Raw genomic sequence first — 26,979 nt, forward strand, 5'->3', positions numbered from 1 at the left:
TAATACATTGACAAAATAATAATATGGAAATATCAAAGGGAAATAAAATTAAGCTGGGTAAAGTTCACTATCTAAAATACATTAATGAGGTTATTATATTATATATATTTGTGATGTCTCAGATTTAATTTAAACTTGCAAGCAGCCACCTGAAAGAAAGAAGATCAGTTACTCCTAATAGCATGGAAAGCGTTTTTAGAATATCTCAATTAATTGGAAGAAACTCAGTGATTCCTGGGCTGGGTTTTGAGAGCAATTTGTCCCATTGGTTCTCATAAGAAGGACTTTTCTTTATGATATAATGGTCACTATATTTAGCAACAAGGTCCCGCCAGGAAGTGCAGGCTGGCCTGAAACCCTCAATCCTCCTACCTCGGTTTCTCAAGTAGTGGATTACAGGCATCTATCACTGTGTCCAGCTTTAGCAATGTTCTTAATCATGAATTCCTCCATAGATTGAGTAGCTTTTGCTTCTTTTTTTTCACGATGAAATTATAAAGTGCCTAACTATAAGTGTCTCATTCTGAGTTCCAAACTAAAGTGCTTGTTGTAATTGTAGAGCCGCATGTCCCCCCACCCCCAGCTCCTACCTTCCAAAGATGTTAGAATCCTAATCCTGCTACAATAGCCTTATCCAGAACTTGAGAGAATAGACGTCTGCGTTTGCCACAATTCACCTTGTGGTGCTGAATTACAACAACTTATAGAGCTAACACACTGCTCAACAGTTTGCAAATGTATAGATGAGTTTTATGTACTGATTGAACTGAGGGCCCTTTAGAAATTAGCAATGATGCTATGATCATCTACGGAAAAAGAGTGAAGTCAGCAGCTCTAGGCTAGCCTCAGCTAAATAGTGAGAGTCTTATCTTAAAAAAGAGGAAGAAGAAGAAAAGGATGAAAAGGACACAAGTAATTCCATCAAACTCATTTTAATCCATTTAATCTATTTCCATTGAAGTCAGTGTTTCTTCATAAAAATGTATTTACTATGTGCCTAAATGATCAATAATTTACTATCAAAAGGTCTGTTGTATACGTTTAGCCCCTACTATGTATCCATTTTATTTGCAATCACGTGCAACTTTCTATGTCACACATTATTGGTGGGTATCTGTCTATAAACAAGTATTCAAAAATACTTATAAAAATAATATATATGGAAGTGACCATCATTACACAAAGTACTTAAAACTTTCTCTAGAAAGTTCCTGTCCAATCTAAGTATAGTGGTGCACATCCTTAATCCTAGCCCTTTTGGAGGTAGAGGCAGGCAGATCTCTGTGAGTTCAAGGCCAGAGTTAGTCCCAGGACAGCCATATATATGTATAGTGAGACCCTGTCTCAAAAAAAAAAAAAAAAGGAAGAAAGGAAGTTCCTGTCCCTATACGCCATCACTACGAAGGGGCATTTTACACTTAATTATTTGTGTTACAGAACTCTTATTATATCTACGTGTGAATTCTACTGTATGTGGGTACTCTTGCTTGCTTTTCATTAGTCTGTTTCTTAGAACACATATCCATGATACGAAGCCTTATCTTCCTCAACCATCTTGAAGAAATCGAATAAACCAAGGGCTCCCTGAACCTAGAGAAAAAGAGAGTGAAAAATGAGTCAAGAAGAAAAATTGTGTTCTGAATTTAGTAAGGGCACTGGCTACTAAAATCGTTGCAAAACCTGAGTCCTTCCTACTTTATCCAGGCGGCACTGGTGGGTCTCACACCCATCACAAACCATGGAACTTAGGAAGGTTTCCAAACAAATGGGAATCATGTGCCAGGAGCTTCTTCGGAAAAAAAAAAAAAATCCACATTCTTTTCTATGATTCAATAATGTACTTGAAAGGCACTTACTTTCTAAGAACAATGATAGCTTCCATTTAAAAAGCAGAGATTAAAATCTCTCAGGTTTTCAAAGTAAGAGCTATCTTTGCGGACTTGAAATGTCGAACAAGAAGAAAACCCATACGAAATTAAACAAAAGCAAAACCATGGTAAGCAGTCCACTGGGCCATGGAAAAATGGAGCACTTCAATGCTCACATGTTTACATGAAGTGTTCACCCAGTCTAGGCTCATCTCTCCTGTCAGAAATATGAGGACTCACACTCCCCTGTGCTTGTAGCATTCACAGGCTCCCCCCACCCCCAAATTTGAGCAGAAACACTCCTCCTTTCTAAAGAACAGCATCTGGCCTCTTCGGGTGCTCATTTGCATGCCAATACTGGATTGCTCTCCCAGTGCACAGCTATTTAATAGTGGTGCTGGTGTCCGAGCTCTGGGAACAAACCAAATGGTTTGGGTGTGCTTTTGTGTGCACTGCAGGTCGTTGCCACAGTGTGTTTATTAAGAATAGTACACATTCATTATAACAAGATTGCTCTTTTGCTCAGGGGCCATCATGGCACATTCTGTAAATGAATTAACAGTTGCATGCATTTGTGTATTATAGGCCCAGAAGATGCATTTGTTTATTAAATAAATCTGTAACACAGAAAGTACAGTTGAAAGAAATTGAAAAAATAATGAGAGTGCTCGAGTGTGCACGTACAGTAGCTCTGTGTGTGTGTGTGTGTGTGTGTGTGTGTGTGTGTGTGTGTGTGTGTGTGTCTTTGAAACCTTAACATCTTGGCGAGTTTTCTTCCTTTGTTTCTTTTAAAATTACAAGAGATCAGGGGGCCAAACTGTGGACTCACAGGCTGCAAAAACTGATGTAAAAAATAGAAAAGGAATTTAAATTACAGAAGTGTAAAACATTTCCAGAAGTGGTATTGCAAATTATTACCTACCTCTAGAATGATTTAATATTAGATTCTTTTGTTGTTCTTAAAAATGCTTTTTTCTCTAAAATTATTATTATTATTGTATCTATTTTTAGTTTTGGCTAAAATTTAGCTTGTAATGTACATATAATTTTCCCCCATTCAACTTTATGTTCTTTTGATACGTAAGCTGTGCTTTTGAAATACAAATTCAGTAAATGGCGATCCTCTTTTTTTCCCAACATTTTGGCTAAGGTGTAGCTAACATAAGTATATTTACTAATATGAGTTAGTCTGTTGGATTTTATTGCAACTAAATAATGATTTTGTGCCAGTCCGATGACAGTTCAATAATGATTTTGTGCCAGTCCGATGACAGTTCAGAGTAACACTTAACTTGGGGTATGTTTTTAGATGTGGCTATTCTCCATTTCCCTCAATTTATACTTTGTATCTTGCAAAATATTTAAAAATATGAAATGCCATAAGACTCCAAATACTCAACAGCACTACAAGGAGGCCCATTAAAATGAGCTAAGGAAACCAGAAAACAAACAACCAAAAAAAGTCATATTCCCCAAATTTGGAAATTCTTATATTATTAAAAGAATAATTTAAAAAAGGTACATTGATTCTTAACTTTTAAAAATCTTTCTAATAAATGCAGGGTACTGACTGGATCTTGCCAAAACGTATTAAAAGTCTGGTTCAACGAGTAGATTAGGATTTCATAGATTTTTAGCTTAGCAAAAGATCCATAACACTCTTTTAAGGGTACCCACCTAATTAGTACACATGCAACACAGCAAAGTGTGTTTTGTAGGAAATGTGGCAGGATTTAGAGCTATTCCCCATGCAGAGAGTACACGGAGCTGTGTGAGGAGGTCAGCTCTGCTCTCACAAGGCATCGCAGACACTCACTGTTTTGTCCTTAAAGAAGGTATAGTCAGCTCGGCTGATTACTGAAAAGAAAAGAAAAAAAAAAACCTGACTATTTTAACAATTGATTTAATAATTATGAAAGGGAGAAGAAATTGTTTGAAACCCAGTTTCTTTCCTTTCATCTTTTTTTTTTAAAGCTCTATTTTTCCGGGGCATTTTATTTATTCTGCTGCTTTTAGAGAGGCCAGCCAATCAGAACGCCTGCGTGGGCCCAGGCCCAGGCTCAGTGCTGAGCTCCAAATGCGATTCGAGTCCTGACAGGGGGATTATAGGAAACAGATGACTTACGCTTCTAATTTGTGGCCTTAAATTGCAAACAGAATTTCAGGAGTCGAGCAGAGTAATAAATGGCAATAGAAAAAGCCACACACAGCCAAATCAGTATGTGGTGGTTGTAGGTTAAACTAAATGGGAAGAGACAGGTTATGATGGTTCAGTGTATTACAGAGAAGAAAGTCTTAAATTACTCGTGCTGAGAGGTATTGCTCCATGGCAGACAGTATTGCATTGTGTAGTCTACAGATATCACGAACAGAACAATAAAAAAGCAGCTTTACCATGGAACCTGTTGCTGGAGGAATCCTGGGCTTTTCCTCTTAGAAATGGAAGCCGTGTTTTATGCTTGTTTTGACCTCTGTTGTATTCTTGGCCCCTTAACATCTGTTTCCTACCGTGGCTGGTTTTCACACCAAATTAAATGTCGAGGAGTCAGATAAAATAAGTTCAAAATATGTCCAAATTATTTTTGTTGACTTCTAACAAATGTCTCAGTAACTCTTTCCACACGGAATGATACCATTTAAATGCCAGCATTGAAAATAATTTTCCTTTCAACATTTTTACGAGCTAGAGAAAGGAATTTTGAGGTGTACTTAAACTCGGAAAATACTACATTGGCCTTTTTGGTAACTTGTACGCCTGTTTCAGACTTGCTTTAAGGCAATTTCTCATGTAAAATTATGTGCATTTGTTGGATAAAAGTTCCAGGAAAATTGCTTAACAATAGCATATAAAGAGCCATTATTCTGAGCTGTTTCATGCTATAATACCAGGCTGTATAAGAAAAGTTCACTGTGTAATGTGTATCAAATAATTGGTACTTGTTTACTGTAATAATCTGTGAACTTATATGTTTATGTAAACACAATATAGGAGTTAAGATGATAAGATTTTGCTGCCAAAAGCCTGACCATCATGAATCAATGGTATGAAAATAAGAGAATGGCACTGTTTTCAATTTCTTATCACATATACATACATACATACATATATATGTACACATATATTTAAAATAAATCATCTTTCTTTAAGAACACCACCGACTTCTATGTTTAACATATCTATCTGGGATTAACAACCACTTTATGGAAAGGGTTTGTAAAAACAATTTCCCCAGTCTATATCATCTATTGTCACTCTATGAAAAGTAACCTTCAATGAGTGACCAGAGAGCAGGGCCAATTGTAGACCACAATGAAGTGCTGGGTGTGGGGCTGTGGAGAATTAACAGCTTTTAAAAAATATTTTCCTTATGAGTAAGACTTCCATTGAGCTGAATTTTAACTTGAACCATTTGCTTTGTGTGCTAAAGAGAATCTGTTAGCTGATGTATACCGGAGAAATAGAAGATTTTCATTGTGATACTCATCAAGTTTGTTGATAATCGTTGAAGATGACTGGTAAACAGATTTTGATTAATCGCCTGCAAAAAATCACGCTCAAAAGGCCAGGTGTAGTCTGTACCATGGTGATATCAATGTAGGCTATACTATTTCTTTGTATATGCTGTAGGTTTTGTTTTTAATTCACCTGGCAAAAGAAAAATGAACCAGAGCTGAAGGGTTGACTCTAACACAGAAACCTCTTTTCATGCCTTTCTTTTCTTTTTTTTCCCTAGAAATGCCCAATTATTATTTGTGTCATAGTGGGAAGACTGGGCCTTTATGGGACCCGAACCTTTTGAAGGAGCAATGGCTTTTGTTTTTGTACCCCATCAACACTGATCACCTAATTAAATCTGATATCTCTGGCTGAAGCAAATGATTTGTAATAGTGTTTTTGGAGTATACTTAATTAGTTTCGATGCCTTTTGTGAGGTAACTGTGGTGGTATTTTAAAAAATGGGGTGGAAACAAGAGGCGTTACATTTAGTCTCTAGAGTGGTGGGAGAGGTGACTGGGAGGGTGACCTGGTGTGACCAAGCCATAAAGCAAGGTGGAGTTCCAAGGCAAGGGCTCGCAGATGAGTCATTCATTAGCTGTATCATCAAGCAGGCCTAAACTGGAGAAAAGCTTTTTGTCAAACACAGGTCTGAACGTCTGTCAGGCCCCAGATTCCACACCTTGATCAGCCCAAGACACCGACACCATTTTCATTAACAAACAGCAACAGTCTTTTGTCTCCTTCACTTTAACATTTCTCAAGGGTTGAATTCCCTCTCTTCTGCTGCTCTTCGGAGAGTAAAGGGAGCTTGTTAAGTCGCTTAGATATTTTGACTGCGGATGCTCTTTGGCCACTTGCCTGTGGCAACAGTGTCAAAGCATAACTTGGTATAATTGCTGCATTGCAGGCAAAAGAGTGTCTTGTCTTTATGTTCAAGCTGCTGAACAAAAAGGAAGTGTCATTTTGGAAAAATCCTGTGAATTATCCTCAAAGTCCAGGCAAAATTTAATGCATATCATACCTGTTATGACTTTTATTCCTTGCCTGTAAAACAATGGGAATGTAGTTAAGTCAATTACATGATGTTAAATTGAATGTGTGTGTGTGTGTGTGTGTGTGTGTGTGTGTGTGTGTGTGTGTGGTGAGATTGAGTAACAATAAAACAAAATTAAACTTAAAAGTAAAAGCAGCAGAACTAGGCTCTTAGTAACTTTAAAAGTGACTAGAAAGCATTAAAAAATTTTAATTAACCATTGAGTCACAGTTTATATATAACATGGAGCACAAATGACAATTTTGATAGACGTCTGTGTGACAGAGATGTGCATAATTTACATGTATTAGCAATACCCACTCTGTGTGCGGAAATTAGGATTATAATATCATATAAACTTTAAAAGAATATAGCAATCCAAACCATGCTTATTGTAGAATGCGTATTATAGACTTTTGAAACCATGATGCTGTGTATGTTCTGTGTTTAGTACATACTCTGCAGGAATACCTGAAAAAATGTGATTTGTGCTCGCGCTCCTCCATTAGATAATATGAAATGTGGGGCACATGGTAATGAATGATAGAAAAACCACATATTTCCCTTTAGCCGTTTCCATGCAAGATGCATGTATGTAAATCTTCAAGGATGAGTCTTAACAGAGAGTGTGCCTGCTATGCGTTACATCATACTGGTTCGCACAGGGCTGCCAAATGCTGGCCATTCTTTAGTCTGAGAAAAATGATCTTTCCAGTTAAGTACACCCTCCCCATGCCTCACAAACTGTACAAAACTGCATGCTGTTGGCAGGTAATGGCTTGTAATTAGCATGGCGGGCAGGTAATGACTGGAAATCACCTGCCAATTGTTTCTGAGTGTTTGCTCTCTTTCAAAACCGGGATGAGAGGAAAGTCATAGGGGGCTGTAAGGATGCAAACAGAGGACAGGGGAGCGATACCACCCAGGGGTCTCTTTCTGCATAGACAGTCTCCCTATTTGTTTCTTATTTTACCCTCAGGCTCTCTTTGACTGGCTCCAAAGAGGCACAGAATATTGGCAGGTTCCTTTACCTGCCCGCTGCTCCGACTGGGAGAGATGGTGCCTGTTGAGAAATTCTAAGCTGTTTTGGAAGCAAACCAATCTTCTCAGATTTAGCCTGTATGCTAGAAAATTGGGATTGAGAGAGTATGGCAGTTCAGCTCGTTTGAAAAGAACCACGAATCACTCAAAGCCAGATTTCACTTCCCTGTTACGACCTATTTCTTTTTCTTTCACGAGTTTTTCCCAACTTCATGGAGAGCTGTTGATGTTGAAGCAAGAAAAATTGGGCAAGAATCTTGTACAAAATAAAGACTGGACCAGTTGTTTAAGAATCTTGTAACTATCTTAAGCCACGTGTGCGTGCATGCACACACACACACACACACACACACACACACACACACACACAGGCACACGCATACATACATACACAACACACATATTTATAAGCCAAGTTAGTAACATAGTTGAATACTTTAGAGTAGCACAGGGTGTAAGGGCAGGCTGGACAATACGTGGTCTCTGAGGGACGTGCACTCTTCTCCAGACAGTTGCCATACATAGATACAGAGTGGCTAGAATGTCAGCACTTTTAATAGGAATCACAGAATCTGGAATTTTATATAAATACACCTATATCCTGGAAAAAAGTTCAGAAAGTTAACACTTTGTGTGAGTGAAACAAACCAGTGGTCTGATTGCAGTGTACAAGCTAATAGTTCATATTCTGTTTCCAATTAGATTTCTCCCCTCTCTTCTGTGACCTTTATTTTTTTTGAATCCCAATAGAATATTAAAGGGGAAAACAGAAGCAGACTTACATGTAGAACAAATGTTTTTTTTTTTTTTTTTTTTTTTTTTTTTTTTTTTTTTTTTTTTTAAAGTTTCTCATTGCTATTATGTCCCAATGCTTAGAAATGGGTCTTTCAGGGACTTTCCCCCCAGTCAGGTCTGCTAGGTTCTGAGTTTTCTCTCACTGCTGAGGATTTCATTAGGGCATCACGGAGGGGGTTCTTTCCAAGGCCCTTCTCTTCAGTCTCTAAGCCTGGGCTATGGAAAAGACATTGTGAAGCAAACCTGCTACCCCAGGCTTCCCCGGAGGCCAGGCTAGGAGCGACTGTCTAGTACTGCCACAGAGACACTCCATCTAATGGCAGCTCCTTCCGCTAGAGCAGGATCCTGTGTCCCTTTGCCAAATCTTCAAACATTCATATGACACCGAAAAACACATTTTAGTCACTGGAATCAACATTGAGACACATTTTCTGTTTAATATTGACATGAGTTTAAACCCTTTCATGTCTTTCTGAATATTTAAAGAGAAATTTCATTTTCATTTTCATTCTGAACGCCATCAAATACATTCATGTTTTGACATCTAGCATACTAGCACAATTAAATGATGAGGTTTGTTTTTTCTAAAACAGGGTCAAAAGTCAATCACAAAAATGTAAATCTAGCTTTTTCATATAAAACCTGGAGGTAGAATTTGCTGTCTTTTATGGCTTAGCCTTGAACAAAATTATGAAAGCTATTTCCCGTAAGCCAGGTTATTTTTCTTCTATACAAAAACAAGAAATTGTTGAGCAATGAAGATTAGTAGCGATTAGTCATACTTACATAGAGTGTATTGGTTTGCAGGCGAGGGACAGCAACAAGAAGAGGTAGTTCTGAATGCGCCATGGACTGCAGAAAAGCATGAGCCGCAGAGAGAGGAACAGATTCCACACGGGCCTCAGCAATCCTAAAATCATTGTGTTAACAATTTCATTTTTCCCCCCATGCATGTACTGCAATCTTGGAAAGCAAATTTCTAAGTATATTATACCAACCACAAAATTATCTGTTATGTATTAGTCGATTAAAGTTTTTTCCTTCAGAGCAAGCCAATAACTTTAGTTTTAGAACTTCCTTGTCAGCCTGAGAAAACTGGACTTGTATAAAGGTAAAGTTTCAGCTAAGTGTGGTGTCCTTTAATCCCAGCACTCAGGAGGCAGAGGCCAGCTGCTCTGAGTTCGAGGCTAGCCTGGTCTACAGGGTAAATGTCAGGGCTACACCGAAACCCTGTCTCAACAAAACAAAACAAAACAAAACACAACAAGAACAACAAAACCAACCATGTAAGGGCCGCGGTCCCAACGCAGCTCATCAGGCAGTGCCATAGGGCAGTGAATAGCAGCCAGGTCTGTATGATGATAAGATAAAGCCCTGGTAGGGTCAGGTTGACCTGGTAAGTAAGCAGAATGTCCTATTAGAATTTACAGAAAGTAACTGAAATTATGTCATGCTTTAAAAAAAAATACTTGAAACATCATTTATACCCAGGTTTATGAGTCCTTGTAAGAGTTTGTGCGTTTTCTCCAATTAAATTATTATTTTTGTCGAAGGCTAGCTTGGTGGGGCTAGGGTGGAAGGGGAGCAGAGCTGGAGGACATACATAACTTGTCTTAATCCCTCAGAAGTGTAGGCCTGGCAATCACTTAAGACAATATCGTTGATATAGCTGTCAGGGAGGGAGGACTCTTTCCAAGAGAGTGTTTTTTATAGAATATCATTGTGCCACTTTGTCCAGATGGATGTCTTTAGTAGTATTTGATTAATGTAATGCAATAAAAGAGATGCTCACCAAAGTGTCTGTACATGTCTTGTTAAGTGTGCTTGATTCATTATATGTGGTTCCCCATTCTTTCCTCTTTCCCTAGTTCATTTTTTATCATTTCAGTAATATATCTATAAATATGAAAAAGTTGGCACTTTCAAAGTATTTGACATATATAGCTATTAATTCATAACTCTAAAAAATTGTATCTTTCAACCTGTCATTTTAGAGCTTGCAGAGTTTATTACCGTAAGTAACCTGTGTTAGAAATTAGATTTTGAACTTTACAGAGAAGATTAAAAAAAAAACCTCACGAACTCAAAAGTTGTAGAAAAATACCTAGACATAATTCTAAGATAGGATTGCATGGAAAGGTCTCTCACTGGGGACTGTAACCTCTGTAAACATTACACTGTGCTTGATACTGGTTACTAGTTTCCAACCTATTTTGGTTTCTCTGTAGGCACCAAATACAGAGCAAGTCTATTGCCAGCTGAGCTCTCCTAACACAGTTCCGATACACTGTTGCCGTGGACGGAGGAACAAACCTCACAGTTTGTTCACCAATGGTGCAGATTATTTTACCCAAAGTTATTCTGAAGGCAAAATCAAAGTTGGATTGACTTCTGTACACATTTTACTTACTGCTATTTTAGCTACAGTAAGCTGTTTATGAACAGGAAGCTAACTAAGATGGGTAGCACCGGCCAGATCACCATTTGCTAAGGAACAGAACTGGCCTTCAAACTCAGCAGTCTGGCTCTGGAACCTTTGACCTCCTCTGGGGCTGCCAACCTTGGAATGTTTCTTTTCTTTCTTTCTTTTTAAGATTTATTTTTTTAAAAAGATTTATTTATTCAGTGTACATTGGGGTTTTGCCTGTATGTATGTCTGTGTGAAGGTATCAGATCCCCTGAAACTGGAGTTCCAGGCAGTTATGAGCTGCCATATGGATGCTGGGAATTGATCCCTGGTCCTTTGGAAGAACAGCCAATGCTCTTAACCACTGAGCCATCTCTCTAGGCCCTCCTTGGAATGTTTCTGTCTTCATTTCTTTGGTCCTACTTTATGTCCTTTACTACATCGGTCTGACGGTGTGGCCTGTTCGTGTTCATGCTTCTTTCTTTGGTTCAATTAAGAAAATCAGGGCCAGTCATCTGGGGTGCAAGTCTGAGTGCTAGAGGAGTGAACTCTGGCTCATGAATGTTTTGGGGGATTTGGGTGCCAGGCTAGAATCAAGTGTGAAATAAGCCTGTGGCAGAGGCTGAAGGTGAGGCCTGAGGACACGGTTTGTGTGGGAGCCTCACGGTCACTCTGCGTGACTCATTCAGCCTCAGTAGCACAGCCGTGAACCATCTGCACACACCTGGGACCAGGTTCCTGCTGTGGCTCTTCTTCCACAGTCCTCATGGCTCCCACTCTCAAAGCATAGAACCGCGTTTGGCCTTGTCACTGGGAGATGATCATGAAGGAATATTAAAGAACAGATGGCCCTAATCCTCAGCTTCTCTCTTCCTGGGAAGACTGTTACAACTTCTGGGTTATGACGGACACCTGATGCTTCTTTCTTTTCTCCTGTCCTGCAGGGAAGGGGTGGGTTTTGGGCTTAGCTAGGCCCTAGCCTAGCTCTCAATAATGCATTTACCAATTCTAAGACTGTGGGCAACTCACTTATTATTCTTGGACTCATTACTTCTTGGAAAACTATAAAACTTAGAGAACGGGATGGGAGCATTTTTACGCATTTATGGGAAGTTAACCCAGAAGTTTTAACACAGTCTTCAATGGTCACTTGGTCAAGTCCTCCAGCTTAAGAATGGCGGCTGCAAGAGCACTAAGTAAGAATGATAATTTTATTAATTTTTCTATCTATTTAGTGTCAAGTAGGAGGAAAATAGGGCTGACAATGTTTGCTAATCATTTTTTTCCAAACAAGACTTTTAAAAATCATGCATAATATCTCGAGAACTAGGCAGGATGTAAAAGAGGGCCAAGGGAAAAGAAGTGTCACTACACCCGCCATTTTCTTGAGAGGAGAAATCATGGGAACATGGCCCTTTCTTCTTTTTACACAGAGCCATCCACTCCTGTCCTCTCCCAAGACTTTTCAAGCCTCTGAGCTCTGCTCCTGCCAGGGCCGGATGCTGTTCATTATGGATGCTGTCCTGTTAGCCAGGGCCAGAGGAGGTAGACATCAGGGACAGACTGTATTGCTTAGGAATGTACATGTTGAGAACACACTGAAGCGAATGAATGATAAAATCATAGTTCTGAGGATTCTTCTGTTCCTGGAGAGGGAAAGGAAAGTTGAGTTGTAATCTTAAGGGGCCCGGGTCTATCATTTCCACTCAGTATGTTGGCAAGCTCCCTTCACCTTTGGGAGCCTAACCTACCTGAGAAATGAGGGGCCTGAACCCAATCATCTCTTGAACGTCACTCCAGTTTGCATGCCATGGGCTTGGCTTTTCTGAGTAAACAGTAAGTAAACCCAGGGTTGCGAAGCAGAAACAGGGTCCTTGCTCATCACTGTAAATGTCCACGATGTCAAAACGCAGGACGGTAAAAAGTGAAGTTGAAAAATGAGGAAGGGGTGTGACAGGGTGTAATCTAAACTGTTTTGAAGGGTGTGCACTTTTTAGGTTGCTGAAATTCAGCGTTGGAAAATATGTCTTCTGTTAGCTTATTTTAGAATTAGTCCAGTTACATTGCATTTGATACATAAAGCAAGCACAGCTTGCTCTGCTCAAGTTATCACATTTTCCTGATAGAAGACAACCTTGGATGGTTGTTTTCCTATTGGGGGTTCAAGAGAGATGGCTTCACTCATCAAAGGGCCAAGAGTCTACAAAGGAGGAGTAAGAGAGGGATTGGTGACTTTAAAGACTTAGGATTACATTCATAATAGATCATATTAAGTTTATTATTGAAACTTATATATGCTTCCAAAATACACAAAATGTAGTGAAGTATATAATGAATCTCTAAGGTCTCATGATCAAAAGTGAACTATGAATTCCTGGGCAACTTCTGCCTTATTCTTCCATTCAGTCTGGTCTGAGCATGATTCCTGTGGGGGTTAAGCAACCTCCCCCAAGTCTATCTTTCTGTGAATACTTCCAAGTGCATCTCAGAAAGGAAGAATGATTTAAAGGGCAAGTGAAATAGTAACAGGCCTGAAAGTTCACAAAAATCCCTTCATGCTGCACAGCAGAAGGTCAAGGCTTAGCTTTCTTGACTTAACCCATGTAGCTTAAATAATTTGTTTCAATCTCGAGCCTAATAAGGCCCACAGATAACGTGGTGACTATGTCTCTTAAGTCTCTTTCAATCTATGAGTTTCCTTCTATATTTCTTTCCTTAACAGCTATTTGGTGAAGAAAATGGGTCATTTTGTGTGTGTGTGTGTGTGTGTGTGTGTGTGTGTGTGTGTGTGAATTTTCTGATATTAAGGATTAAATTTCTGTCCTGTCTTTCAATATGTTCCTTAGTTGCTTCCATTTCCCATAAATTGATACCTAAAGGCATGGTTTGATTCAGGTTAAAAGAGTTTTATGTGATGTGTAGTAATGATTATATATAACAATAAATAATTTTTTATGCTTTATGAATGCAAAATATATTTCTACCAGGAGGCAAACAATGCCCAATTGTCTTCTTTTGTGATATTAGTAGCTGTTTTTAATCATTGTCCAGGTCCCTTAATTCATTAGAGTTTGTAATATATTAATTCTATTAATATAATCCCTTTTTAACCTAGTAGCTGAAATATTTCTATTATGAGAAACTTCTACTGTTTGATTACCCGGAGGGAATTTATGTTCATTACTATTTGTGTAAGAAACTCCAGAGAAATACTGGATTTAACCGTTTGTTTACTAGCTTGCAGCCTGCTTTCTAAAATTTCTCGAAGGAAACTAATGAAAATTGTGTGTGCATTTTAAAATGATGCCATTCTGGACTCCCGTGTTGAGGAATACGTGGACTGTCGTATGAACTTACAGAGAGGCTGTGGTAGCCTGCACAGGACCTGCAATGGGTCTCTACCAGATGGAGTCCTTGAGCTGAAAGGAGAAGTGGAAGCTAGTCCCAGCCCTACCCCAGAAGCTGTCTCCAACAGACAGCCACTTGCAAATAAAATCAGTTTCTTCCAAGGGAGCCTCACGGGGACACGGCTCTTAGGAGTAGACCCCTGCCCAGCTTCGCAACCCTGGGTTTACTTATTGTTTTCTCAGAAAAGGCCAACACAAAACAAACTCAATGACATCCTTGGACGTTCTTTTCCTCATAGCATTAAATCAGAGGTTTTTGTTTGTTTGGTTTTTACCTTACAGGTCCTTTGTGTATATATTACGGCTTCTGGTTTTGTGTTTTTATGGGATTCTTGTGTATATTGATGTGTGTGTTTCTGCTTCTATACACATTTCTTGTAGGTTTTTTTTGGGGGGGAGGGGGTCTTTCCTTGTTTGTTTTGTCCTATTCTGATTTTTTCTAAAATCTTATTTTATTTTATTATTATTCCTTAGATGCCTGTTCACTTTCTAATGAGAGTCAGAATGGGTGTGGACCCAGGTGGGAGGGGAAGCTGTAATCAGAATATATTGTATGAAGAAAAAAAATCTATTTTCAATAATAAAAGAAATAGATGAGATGTGAACATTCCAGCCAGAATGATGTAAGTTTGAGTCTAGAGTCTGCTCTGTTACCAAGAGCATGTCTTCTGTCTGTCCCAGGGTTAAGTCCCTGCCACTTTTGGTTCTTGGGGAATCTCTTCTGCAGGGATGCATTCTGACACTTTCTGACTAGGGCAGATGAATCTACACAGTTCAGTTTCCTTATCTGTAAAACAGAATCCGTGCCACTGAGGCTATGGTATCACATGGGGATTAAATGAGATAATAGTCATAGAACACTTGGTTCTTTGTAGACATCCGGCTCTCTAGTTATCTCAGCTTTGTGTCTGAGGGGACACACAGACGAAGAAAGTTACCAAAGCTCAACACGTGTCTCCTGTATATTAGTTATTTTGCTGATGCTTCTATCTTGAAAGTATTTTCTGAAAAACAATAATGAAAATGTAGTTTTCTGCTTCTGTTTGTGATGAGGCTAAATTAACAGCATCCACAGAGGTCTAGAACGTTTTGTAAGGTAGAAGAGGAAGTCTCCAGTCACAGTGTGCTGTAGGGGAAACAAGCAAATCACCAAGAATGATAAAAATGGGTGCAAAGGATCCTGGGAACATGGCAGTGGGGTGAGAGGACTACCTGAAGCCAGGGATTGGGCTTTGGGAGTGCAGACTCTCAAGAAGAGGAAGGCTACCTACTGGAGGGGTCTGAGAGTCCTCGGGAATCCTGAAGTTAGGACTGCCCTCTCCTCAGAAAAGGAAGCTGATGGTGACTAAAAGCCCTCACAATACACACAGAGCTAAAAACACCTGTCCCCTTGTCACTAGGTCCCAACACGTCCCTGGAGCCTGGCTTCATCTGCTGCACACCATATAGGGACCCACTGTTGTGCTTCTGCTCAGCCTCTAGGCAGCCCTTCTGGCCCATTCTCTGCTCATTCCCACTTATTTTATACCGTGCCAGGAGTCGTGGCTCTAGATCATCTTTCTCAGCCTTTTCCCAAACTGTCCCATGGAAATTAGGGCTTCAGCTATGCTCCCCATAACTGTCTGTACAACTTACTTTAACAGGGTTGACTGCACTGTCTCTTACAGGCTCCCGTCACTGAATTCTTATTACTACCAGGGCGAGGACTCCCTTATTAATACATCTTTGGAACCTCAGCGTCGCCTCTGGAACATACTGATTAGGAGACAATAAATGGGTGATTGAAATCTTACCCGGTCGTTTGTGAATTTAAATTTGGACACAGCATTTAGTAACCTGGACGTGGCCAGTGATTTGGAAGTGACAATACCTAAGTTAGTCTGTGTGACCCTTTCTAGAAGTAGATGCAGAGCAGCGATCAAGTAGCCTGGTGCAGCAAGCCAGCTGGGGTAGGTCAGTAGCAAGTTGTCAGGCAGGGCCTGGCTAGTTGTGGGAGGGAAGCCAAGCTAAGGGTCTGGGTACGCGTGTACTGTTCCGTTCTTAGATGGCCCCTGTGTGAAAAGGCGGGAGGTTTTTTTTAATTTATTTATTATTTATCTATTTTTTTTTTTAGTTTTCTTGAGTGCATTGTGGGAACTGAGCAGAGGTGAGTCACATAGGGGCTACGTAGGGGGGTGATAATTGGAGAGTTTAAAAACACAGACGTGTGATGAGATTGCCTGTAGAAATGTCCATCATGGACATGCATAGTGGTCTGCACAGAAAAAAAGCCATCTTACAGCAGCAATATTTTGGACCGTGGCACAGAGAATTCGCTCTTGTCAAGGTTCTTCCAACAGTTATCTGCGTGAGCTATTTCTCTGACACAAACAACTGTCTACCTGGTGTTGGAGTTTCTCAACAGATAAGACACATTTGTGCTCAGGAAGGAACTTCTGCAGGCAGATAGCACAGCCAGCTTTTCTTGTTAATATGGGAAGAAAGGCATGCCGCAGAACAACAGGAAAACCCACTTCGGTGTCTGCACCTGAGGTGGGGGAGGGTGCAGTTCCTTCCCGGCATGCTGACAGCAAGAACACAGTGGTGTTTTTGGAGTAAGGAATGTTCTAGATTGCCTGAGTCCTTGCTGGAAGCTTCAACAACATGTGGAGTTTAAATAAAATCCAGTATTATTTCAGACAGTGATAGACATGAAAAAATAACATCTTTACCCTAGAGTTAGATTTGTCTGTTATATTTTATGGGGCTTAGCAGGTGACTATGAATCAAATGTCCCCTTCCATAGCATATGTTTCTCCAGTTTTTTCTTCTGTCGTGTTTTAATGCGCACAGTTTTACAGACCAATGTTTTCTAATACCTCTGTATGTACTGGTCAAATCTGTTCAAATACAGGAATTCATAAGTGACATTTAGACTTCTGCTTCATATGGGATCTCAAGAAATTATGCCAAATAAATTTTTAAACTATACTATTATGACATCTGATAATTTTTCTCAGAAAGAAAAACGTCTTGATTATTTTCTATGCTTTGTGTTTTTGAACACCCCAGTCTCACAGTACAGAGATTATGTAAAATAAAAATTTGAAAGATTTTTATTTAAAATTTTCTTCTTCTATACATGGATACAGATAGAATTCCAGGGAAATTTCATTCCTTGCTTCTTGCCATCTACTTTTTGATGTCTCACTCTTTTCTTTTTCCTATTTTCTTTCATTTTCAAAATCTATTAATTTAATCAGATGGACCTTAATAGTGCTAGTAAAGTATTTTGTATTACTCTTTGCAGTAATTCTTTCTTAAGGACCAGCAAGAAGAAGTCAACGTAATTTGTGGCCTCAGGCAGGGAGTGGTCACAGGAGTGGGCAGTTTCAGTGGGGCCGGCTGGGGCTGTGCTGGAGTATGCTCCTTGTATGTAATGCCTTTGGCTGCTTTGCATTATTGTGAGTGTTGTTTGCTTCCTTTTTTCCCCCTGATGGGCAGCTTTCCCCTGAGAACTTCAGGTGGGGCTTGTAAGGGAGGAGTGTTTTCAAGAGAGTCTGGTGGTGACACTGGAAACAAGTCTAAGTGAAATACATCTGAGGTCAGAACATGGCCTTGAATCTCCTAACTGGAGGAAGCAGGTGGGAGGTGGTGTCAGAGAGGAAGACAGTGAGGTGTTTCTAAGCCGGGCACAGGGATACGTTGGAGCTTTGGATTGGTACTAAAGCCCTCTTCCAGGACGCCATCACCATGTGTAATTGGAGGCTTTATACAGCCCCTAGAAAAGATTTTTATGAACTTGCACTTTGGAAAGGTTGGCAGGCTCATGGACAAGGCATAAATGCACAGACTGTACAAAGCTCCAACTGTGGCTCTGATTTAGCCATATGTGGTACCATGGTTAGCAAGGTGTAGATTCCCATACAAGGGTTCTCTGTTTACAAACAATGCCAAAACAATTGAACAGATAACTAGGTATTCTAGACTGAAATAGGAAGGAAAAGTTTCGATTATAGTTCAAGAACAGATAGTAGCTTTATAAACCCAAATGTAAATCAATTCACCCTAAAAACCAAATTTTGTTATGAAGCTGAGTACGACTTCATACCATAGTCTCTAACTTAGAGATAGGTGCGCCGTCAGTCTAAAAAGCTTCATATTGTTAAGTCTCACTGTTAGCATGCCCCTTCATCAGTCTTATCCAAAATTCATTCTTAATATTATTTTGTGAAATCTGAGGAAATATTTACTCTTCCTCCTCCTCCTCTTTCTTTCTCTCAGTGGTTAGTGTGTGTGTGTGTGTGTGTGTGTGTGTGTGTGTGTGTGTACACATCTGGAAAGTTTTGAGTTGTAACAGTACATTTGGCCAACAGTGTGTAACAGTGAAATGGCTGGTGAAATTATAATCAGAATCGTGTGCATTTGACTTCTCATATCCAAGAAGTAGTACTTGATAGAAAAAACAATAACACAGAGTCACAGATATTTGTTTCTATTTTTTATTAATATGAATTATGTTAGAACTTGATTATAAAATTTTAATAAAAATGTAATATGATTAATTGTGGAAAATGAAAATTTGTGATACTTCTGTAGGTGCTCGGTATTATGGATAGGTTATGTTAACTACTATACTAAGATGGCTTAAGTAACACTGTGAAGTGAGAGGCACATAGGATAGCTTATCCAAAGAGGACATAGTTCCAGTAACATTCTGAAAGGACAAATGGCTTAACATAGGCAGATCTCAGATTAGTGATATATCACTGTGCAGACACTCAGCTATGGTGTGCATTTTCCTTTTTAATGTTTGGCTCAGTTGCTTTCCTCCTCCTTATCCTGCACTAAGATTTCATTCTGTGAGCATTTTCTAATTCTCAATCATTTTCTTAGCTCAGGAAGAGTCCTCATCTTCCCCAAGACAATGCTGAAGAGGAAAAACTTAGGTTCTTTCCTAGACACTACCAGTAGCACAGCAGCCCGAGTCTTGGGAAGACAACGGAAAACTCCATCTTGGGCGGTAGGTATTTGATTACTTCAAAATGCTATTCATTCACAATTCATTTTAGTATTCTCATGATTCTTAATAAAGCCCTGGCTTCCATTTTGAAAACAAAGTAAAAGCTAGACTATAGAGCCGGGCGGTGGTGGTGCACGCCTTTAATCCCAGCACTTGGGAGGCAGAACCAGGTGGATCTCTGTGAGTTCGAGGCCAGCCTGGTCTCCAAAGCGAGTTCCAGGAAAGGCGCAAAGCTACACAGAGAAACCCTGTCTCGAAAAAACCAAAAAACAAAAAAAACAAAAACAAAACTAGACTATAGAGTTGGAAAGGATGGTCAGAAAGCTGTTAAGATTGTAAAGTCCGGGCAACTTCTTGCTTAAGTACATCATCAGCCTTACTCTTACGTCTACCTCAGGGTAGACACTCTAACTTTTGAACACCTCATGAAACAGGAGACGTTATTGCAAAGCACGTGGTAAGAGCCGAAGCTGGCATTGGCAAGTAACTCGGCATGATGAAAGTCAGCTGCCTGCTGGAAGCTGGGCGAGGAATATGACAAGGCGAGGAAAGTGGATTCCGCAACACTAAGAACTAAGTCAACACTTGCATGTGGACATTTCTAGATTTCCTTCTTTTTGACTCCTAGGAATAGAGAAGAGGGTAAGAAAGAGAAGCAACCCAGAAAGGAGTGGGGGAGGTCAGGGAGTAAACTGGAGGAGACTGCCATGGAAATCAGCCGTTTCTCTTACGACTTTAAAAAAGGCACTTTCAAGCTACCGCTTTCAGTTGACTTCAATGCAGTCACTGAAGTGGCTTAGAAAGAAATCTTTGATATGCCAGATCAACCCAAAGTTTTAAAATATCCTTTTGTGTCTCCATTTATAATGCAAATAGTAAGTTGGCATTTTGGGTTCATTCTGCCAGTCTCTGAAGTGGGTTAACACATCCAGGACGAGGAAGTGAAGGCAGTCCCAGAGAGAGTACATCTTTGATAGTTCAAGAATAACAAAAAAAAATGTATTTAGGTCTTTTCTAAATACTTTTCACCTCCAAAGAATATTAAAAAAAAAAAAAAAAAACGAGGGGAAGATGTCTAAGAAGAATAAATTGTGGCTGCCCCCTATGTTCTCTGGGTGATGGAAGATATTGTTCTATGAATTACCCACTACTTAACTATTCCTTAACTCTAGCCTTTATGAGCCCATAAAAAAAGACTCAGCTTACGTGTCTAGGAAAGCCCGTATCTTTATATGCTGTCAGAACTGAATTTAACATACTGTTTCAATATGCGTTTAAAAACCAACAGATATTTTGTTATAGAAAGCAAGCAGGGCAATCACCTTAAACCCGCGTTTCCATTTCACTTTGCTCAGACATAAACATGTGCTAGTTGAAACAGTTTTTAAAAAGTGGGTAACCTATGCTTGAGAATGATGGAAAGAGACTGAATTCTGCTTCAAATAGTGTTGCCACTGTAAAATTTTACATGAGAATCTCCAGTCTTTTTTTTTCTTCCCGATATACTAAAAAAGCCAAAATTAATTAATGTCAGAAACACAAACGAGAGCTTGGCATTGACCGTGCTGGGAGGAGGGAGGCCGAGCTGTGCGGCACACACAAACCCAGCCTTGACATTCTCATCGAAGCGCCTCTGTGAAGCTTCCCACGTGTTTGGAAGCTTCAGGATTTCTACGAGGCTAATGAAGTGAAAATACACTTCCGATGAAGACCACCTCGCCCTCAATCTTCCTTTCCAGGAAGCTAGCGCTGAAGTGTTAGTAATAACCGCTGGGTAAACAGACATTTTGCCATCTTCTGTGACACGATGGAGCTTTTCAAATGTAAATAATTTATAAGGAAAAGAGTGGGCCCAGTCAGATTTGAGAACTAGAGAGAAGTTGGAATGGGAAATCTGCGAGGCTTTTTCAGGGGCCGGAGTTCGAGGACCCCGCCCGCATAAACTGTTTACACGTTCTCCTGTCTTTGTTCCTCTCAGGCGATGAGTATCTCTTCCTTCCTTCCTCCCGTGCTCTCTGCCACTGATTTGGCTTCCTTGGCCTTCGCTTCTCTCAAGAATCTTCCCATTTCCCAAACTGCTCACCGACACGCCTCTCTGTCCTCTCTGGGGGCTTTTAGAGGAACCAGGGCTTCTATGTCTCAGCCTTGCTCAGGGACCAGTTTCATACATTTCTTATTGACTATATTTTAGGAACAACTCTCCCAATGTTCCCATTCTTTTTAACCTGATTTAAATTCAGTTTTGCAACCCTGACCGGAGAGAGTTTGCTTTTTCCACGCTACCACTCTTTCTGCTGTCTCGTTAACACAGCTGGTGTATAAACCATCGAGTTCGAAGACTGTTTAGTATTTCAAGATCCATTTGCAAAAATGATTAGAATTTACCAAAGAGGGGAGTGGGAAGCCCATCACGAAGTATATACCCTTTAGTGGATGTTGCCTAGGCTCTCTGTAGCGATTGGGACTTAGATTTAACTCGGGTGGCTGGGTTGAGCATGGTAGAAGGACACCTTTGGAGGTCTGTCCTAAGGCCAATGCCTGACAGGGAAATAGGTGGGAAGAAATTTGCAGAAGGCCAGCGATTTTGCCTTGAAGTGCACCTAATGATTTTGGGGTTCAGGGCTTAAGGATGGACTCTAGTCTGCTTTTGCAGGGTCCACATTGCGGCTTACTTTTCTCCTTTCTTGTCTCCCTCTTCTCTTGAGAACACTCTCTCTGAATGGGTCATTCTAACAAGAATTCTTATCTCAGGCTCTGTTTCTGGGAAGCTTGCCAAGATATATACCTTTAACATAGAGACAAGATCATCTTAGAAATACTTGAGCATGTCTTCATTATACACTAAATGGTCAGTTTTGAGGTGGGCATCAATAGAAGGAAGCATTAAAAAGATTAACTCTGGCAAAAATCAAGAAGTACAATATATATTGTAAAGTCTTGTAAAAAAGAAGTAGTTTTAAGGAGTTGCAAACGTTTAAAATGCTACTAGCCTGGAGAAATTCCAGCTGGTGAAACTCTGCTGTATCCATAGTACTTACATTATGAACTTTTTTTTTTTTTTTTCCAAATTACCCAAAGTAGTTTCTGCCACATGATGAAAGCTAATCTCAGGACAGTTCAGACAAGCAAGGAAGATTATAAACTCCATTTTCCATGCATAAAAACAGCTTCAGATGGATTAAACAACTTGCTCCCTGTGAGTAGAGACCTGGCTCAAAGTTGTTCAAACCCAGGTCTCTATGCAAAATACAAGGTAAACTCTGCTACTAATACAAGTGTCACTTGTACCTTTCCCAATGGTAGGTCTTCAAATTCAATCCCGTTAGGATTACCTTAACAATTCACCACTTATCTGGAGTTAATCTGGCTTAAAGTTATTTTTATATTAAATGCACACATTACTCATCCCCTGTTGCGTAAGGAAATTATTCTGAAATTCAGCAGTTGGAACTGACAAATCTTTATTGTCCCATAGTTTGTGTGGCTAAAGACAGGTGGCTGGGATGCTCTAGCTCAGGGACTTGTACAAAATTACAGTCAAAGTGTTATGCACAAGGGCAGTCTCATTTGTAATCTCAGCAGAAGGAAGATTTGCTTCTAGCTTACCAAGGTAGTTCAGGGTTCAGCTCCTTGGGTGTTCTTCTCTGGTAGGCTGCCAGGCTCCATTTCCTCCATGGCTATTGGCCAGTGAGATCCCTCAGTTCCTTGTCACGTAGGTCCTCTCATGGTGTAGCTCACAGTACGGCAGCTGGCATTCCTTAGAGTGAGCAAGTGAGAGAGAGCAAGAAAGGGTGAGCAACATGGAAGCCAGAGCATTTTTGTAACTGAATCTTGGAAATGACACCCCATCAATTTTTGCCATGTTTTCTCAGTTAGAAATGAGTCACTAGGCCTGGCCCATGCCCACATTCAATGGGAGTGGATTATACACGGACAGTATGGCAGGAGTCTTTTTAGAGGCTGCCTACCACAATGTGTCACTTGGCTTCCTCATCTATGAGGACCAGCAACTTGATCCAACCACTGTTTTCTCTTTAAGGAAGCACTGGATATTTTCAATATGTTAATTTCATGGGTTTAGGCATATGTGCTGTAGCTTAATGCTCTTCTTTCTTACTTGTTCTTCCTCCCACCCACTCTCCAATTTCTCTTCTCCTTTTGCCGGTCTTTTCTTGCTTCCTCTGACCTCCGGCTTCAAGTTCTACTCACTTCTCATTCAGGCTCCCTGTTATGGCCTCTCCTTCTTTTTTTCATGCCCTCATGGTCACTGTCTTTAGAGAATCTAAATTCTATGTATCTGTTCCTACTGCCATGGCCCTTGCTGTTCCCCATCTGCTCATAGGGACCATGGCCAACCAGCAATTTTAGATTCTGCCTTTTAAGTTTCTAAAGAAAGTGACTCAATTCAACTATTGGGTTTAGTGTTAAGTTCTTTTGGGAAGATGACACTATAATGATGTGTGAGTTTTTTTTTAAAGTAGAACATTGAGAAATCTCAATTTAGAGGGTCCATGGAAGATGGAAGATTTTCACCACTATTTTTCCAAGCATAATGTCAGATAGGAATTTTAAGTACTGTCTTTTCTTGTGTATTTCATTAATTATTTAAAATTGTATAAAGCAAAGACACATTCTAGGGTGATTATGATAATCATATAATTGATGGTAACATTGGTACTGTTGATGATGATGTAGGTGAAGAAACAGTATTACCTCACTTGCTTGATACTGTTCGGTCCTTGAGACAAACTTTACCTCTGTCTTCAGTGTGTAGTCTCACTTGAATAAACATATATAGACTAAAGCAGATGCAGGCATTTTGAAGTGGTTGTCTGTTTCAGCCACTAAATATATGAGAGAAAAAAATGGTTTACTTTCAGATGATATGACATTAAAAAACATTTTTTGGTAGTATTTTTATTTATATTTTTCAGCCATAGAAGAAGCTCTCAAAGAAAGGAGATTAATTTTATCCAGCAGAGAAAGAATTCATTTCACACGTAGGGTTGGTAATTACTGACAACTGATAGTTTATTCCATAGCCTGAACTTGTCCTCTCTCTCTCTCTCTCTCTCTCTCTCTCTCTCTCTCTCTCTCTCTCTCTCTCTCTCTCTCTTTGCATTTTGGGGGCAAATGTATGATTAGAATGTTCAACTTGACATGTCTACAAAAGCGGTCGGCATCTAGCTACTGATTTCATTGCCGGACTTACTGGTAGCAGACATCAAACAAGTCACGGTTGGATCACTTGAAGAATAGTTGTTTAGTGAGTTAGAATGAATGAAGTCTTTAATGAGTGCTGGCATCAAATTCTGGCCTCATTTGTTCCTTGCCATGCCCTGTTCTGCATCTGGGATGCCCCAGGCACTCTTTTTGAGGACACTTGACCTACCAGTCATATTTCAGAAACTACAGATTTGGTTTTTGCTGATTGAGTTTAGACTATAAGGAGTTTGAGTTGCTGGATTACATATAGGCTAATGACCCATCCAATGCTAAAGGCAAAGGCTTAAAGTGCACTAGTAAATTAAGCCATGGCATTTTCAGAAAGGAAGAATTTATTATTTCATTGAACTTGATTCAATAAGCTTTGCTTCTTTAGATATACTGTACTACAGGAAAAGTAAGAAATGAATTTTTAACAAGTGTTACCATTTTTCTTCCACTTTCTCAGGTGAAGGATACTCACACAAAATTAGGAAACAGAGCATTTCATTGGGATTAAAAGAAAGCCATTAAAATGATAAATAGTGAAAACTAGATATGACTACCCAGCCAGGCATTCACTTTGAAGTTCTGAGAGTATGTGCTTCAGATAGTAAACATAGGAAAACTAGGCTTGCCTAATTTGATAGTACCCTGGGTGAAGTTTTCAGAGCTTGGCATAAAATTTCAGAGGCTCACTGATACAAAGATGTCAGCAGTAATCATTGCTGATGCTTAGAGTTTAATGTGAAACTTAAAGTGTGAACAGAATAGAAATCACAAAGGAAGCTTTTGCTTCATCCAGGAGTTACTGTGATCTGAAGAATATTCTCTTACTTTAGAGATGACTGTAAAACACAAAAGCCTTGATATATGAGTTACACAGAGCTCATGGTTACTTGATAGAACAGATGAAATGTTTTTAAATCAGTTGGGCATAGATGATTTAATATACACCTGTAATGAAAGCACTCCAAAGGTGGAAGCAGGAAGACAGAGAGTTGGAGGTCTGCCTCAAAAAGGAAACAACAAATAGTTTTGAACAGTGTTTTATAGAGAACCGAGGAAATGACTGAGTACACCATTTGTAATTTTATTGAAGTCATTTAACAATCTTCTCAGGTGTCTTAAAATGCACTATAGAAGCAAATAGTTAAAAAATGTAACTGTGTATCATAACTATAAATACCAATTCCAACATTGGAGAAACTTTTAGTATTTGTACTCTAAGTAATGAAGTGTAATTTCTGATAGTAGTTATTATGCAGTAGTTTTTAAGGAAGTGTTAAAGTCATCAAAGAATAGATTCTGATAATTATTTTAGATGACTTTAACATATGACTTAGTCAAATAAGAGACACTTTGGGACAGGTCTGTGTCTAAGGGACTAAGCTTTCTGATTTAGTTAGAATTCTTTCCCATCACAGGCTATACAACATTCTATGCTCAAAATGAACACAGACACAATGAGCAAAGGCTGTTTATTTCATACATTCCTGAAAGAAGGGGGACAGCTCATTAAAATTTCAGAAGTTCAGTTTTAAAACAGATATGATTTGAAATATGCTCTTTTCCCCCTTATTAGATTCAAAATTCATTTTTATTTTATTTTGAAATCATTAAATCTTAGACCATTACCAAGAATAACAGACAAAAATGCTCCTGTCTATTTTTTGTGACCTGTTTAGAAATGCAAAGAACATATACAAATTAGCTTTTTTTTTGTAATATCCCCAAATTTGAGGTAAGACAGCATGGTGAGGGCATAGTGGCAAATTTGTCTGGCCTCTGTAGAGGGATACATTTCACAGAGGAGCGCCCCTCACTCATTCCAGAAGGAACATCTTGTCTGGTTTTTCCTTCAGTTGCTTCTTGATCAAAAATAGAAGGCTATAAAAAGAGTGTGCCATAGGCCAAGGTCATCATGGCTTCCAAAGAATCACTGCATGTCTACTTGGGAGTGTTAGAAAGGCTAGCTGTTTCTAGTCATAAACATCACTATAAGCATCCCTATGTATTAGACAATGTAGACTTGTCTTTACACATACCCCTGTGAACTTACTGTGGGGCAAATTGAGTGAAACCTCATATAATCTCTTTAAAACACCTCGAGAAGTGTTTTAAAAACACTTCTTCCTTTTCTCCTCCCCCTCCTCTTGTCTTTCTTTTCCTTTCTTAGTTTAGTATTTTTATAACTTTAATGTCCATAAGACTCATCTGGAGCTCTTGTTAAAATGTAGATACCAAGTGGCCCTGGATTGGTCTTGCTAATTCACAGACCGTTGTGTGTAGCAAGTCGCGAGTTACTTAATCATTTAGTTAAAATCAAGTTCTCAATGTTTTAATCTCAACTGGGTCATAACAGAGCACCATCATTGGTGCTCTACAGTCCTATGTGAGAACATTTGCATGATATTATTTTATATATTGCTTATCCATAAACTTTCTTACATTCTGAAGGTTATATGATATGGCATAGAAATAACTGTGAAGTGTAATGTGTCATCTAGAGTCCAAGCCTTAATGCCAGCGGCCTTCCAGGCCATTTTCTTTTTTTCTATTGGGAACTGATATGTCAAGTTGATAGGATCTAGTATCACTTAGGGAGACACAGCTGTGAAGGATTTTCTACGTTAGGTTAGCCTCTGGGTACACCTGTGAAGAATTGTCTTGATTAGGCTAACTGAGATGGGAAGACCTCATTGTGAATGGAACTACTCCC

The 26,979-nt window shown here is 39.4% G+C and overlaps 1 long non-coding RNA gene across 3 annotated transcripts; it reads right to left on the minus strand.

Moving 5' to 3' along the window:
• Positions 1-921: 921 nt before the first annotated feature.
• On the minus strand, positions 922-22,888 carry LOC128102174 (uncharacterized). 3 transcript variants are annotated; one of them, XR_008215337.1, is made up of 5 exons: positions 22,659-22,888; positions 9,520-9,629; positions 9,023-9,146; positions 3,546-3,725; positions 922-1,590 (listed from the first exon to the last, which is right to left on the minus strand). It is a non-coding gene; the product is annotated as an uncharacterized LOC128102174 (long non-coding RNA). The 3 variants fall into 3 exon arrangements; XR_008215338.1 differs by lacking the exon at positions 3,546-3,725 and having other exon boundaries at positions 22,659-22,886; XR_008215339.1 differs by lacking the exons at positions 922-1,590; positions 3,546-3,725 and adding an exon at positions 4,933-6,411 and having other exon boundaries at positions 22,659-22,887.
• Between the last annotated feature and the right edge of the window lie 4,091 nt (positions 22,889-26,979).

This window comes from Peromyscus californicus, unplaced genomic scaffold, assembly GCF_007827085.1.
Source record: "Peromyscus californicus insignis strain IS unplaced genomic scaffold, ASM782708v3 Scaffold_7__1_contigs__length_154581171, whole genome shotgun sequence".
Classification (NCBI taxonomy): domain Eukaryota; kingdom Metazoa; phylum Chordata; class Mammalia; order Rodentia; family Cricetidae; genus Peromyscus; species Peromyscus californicus.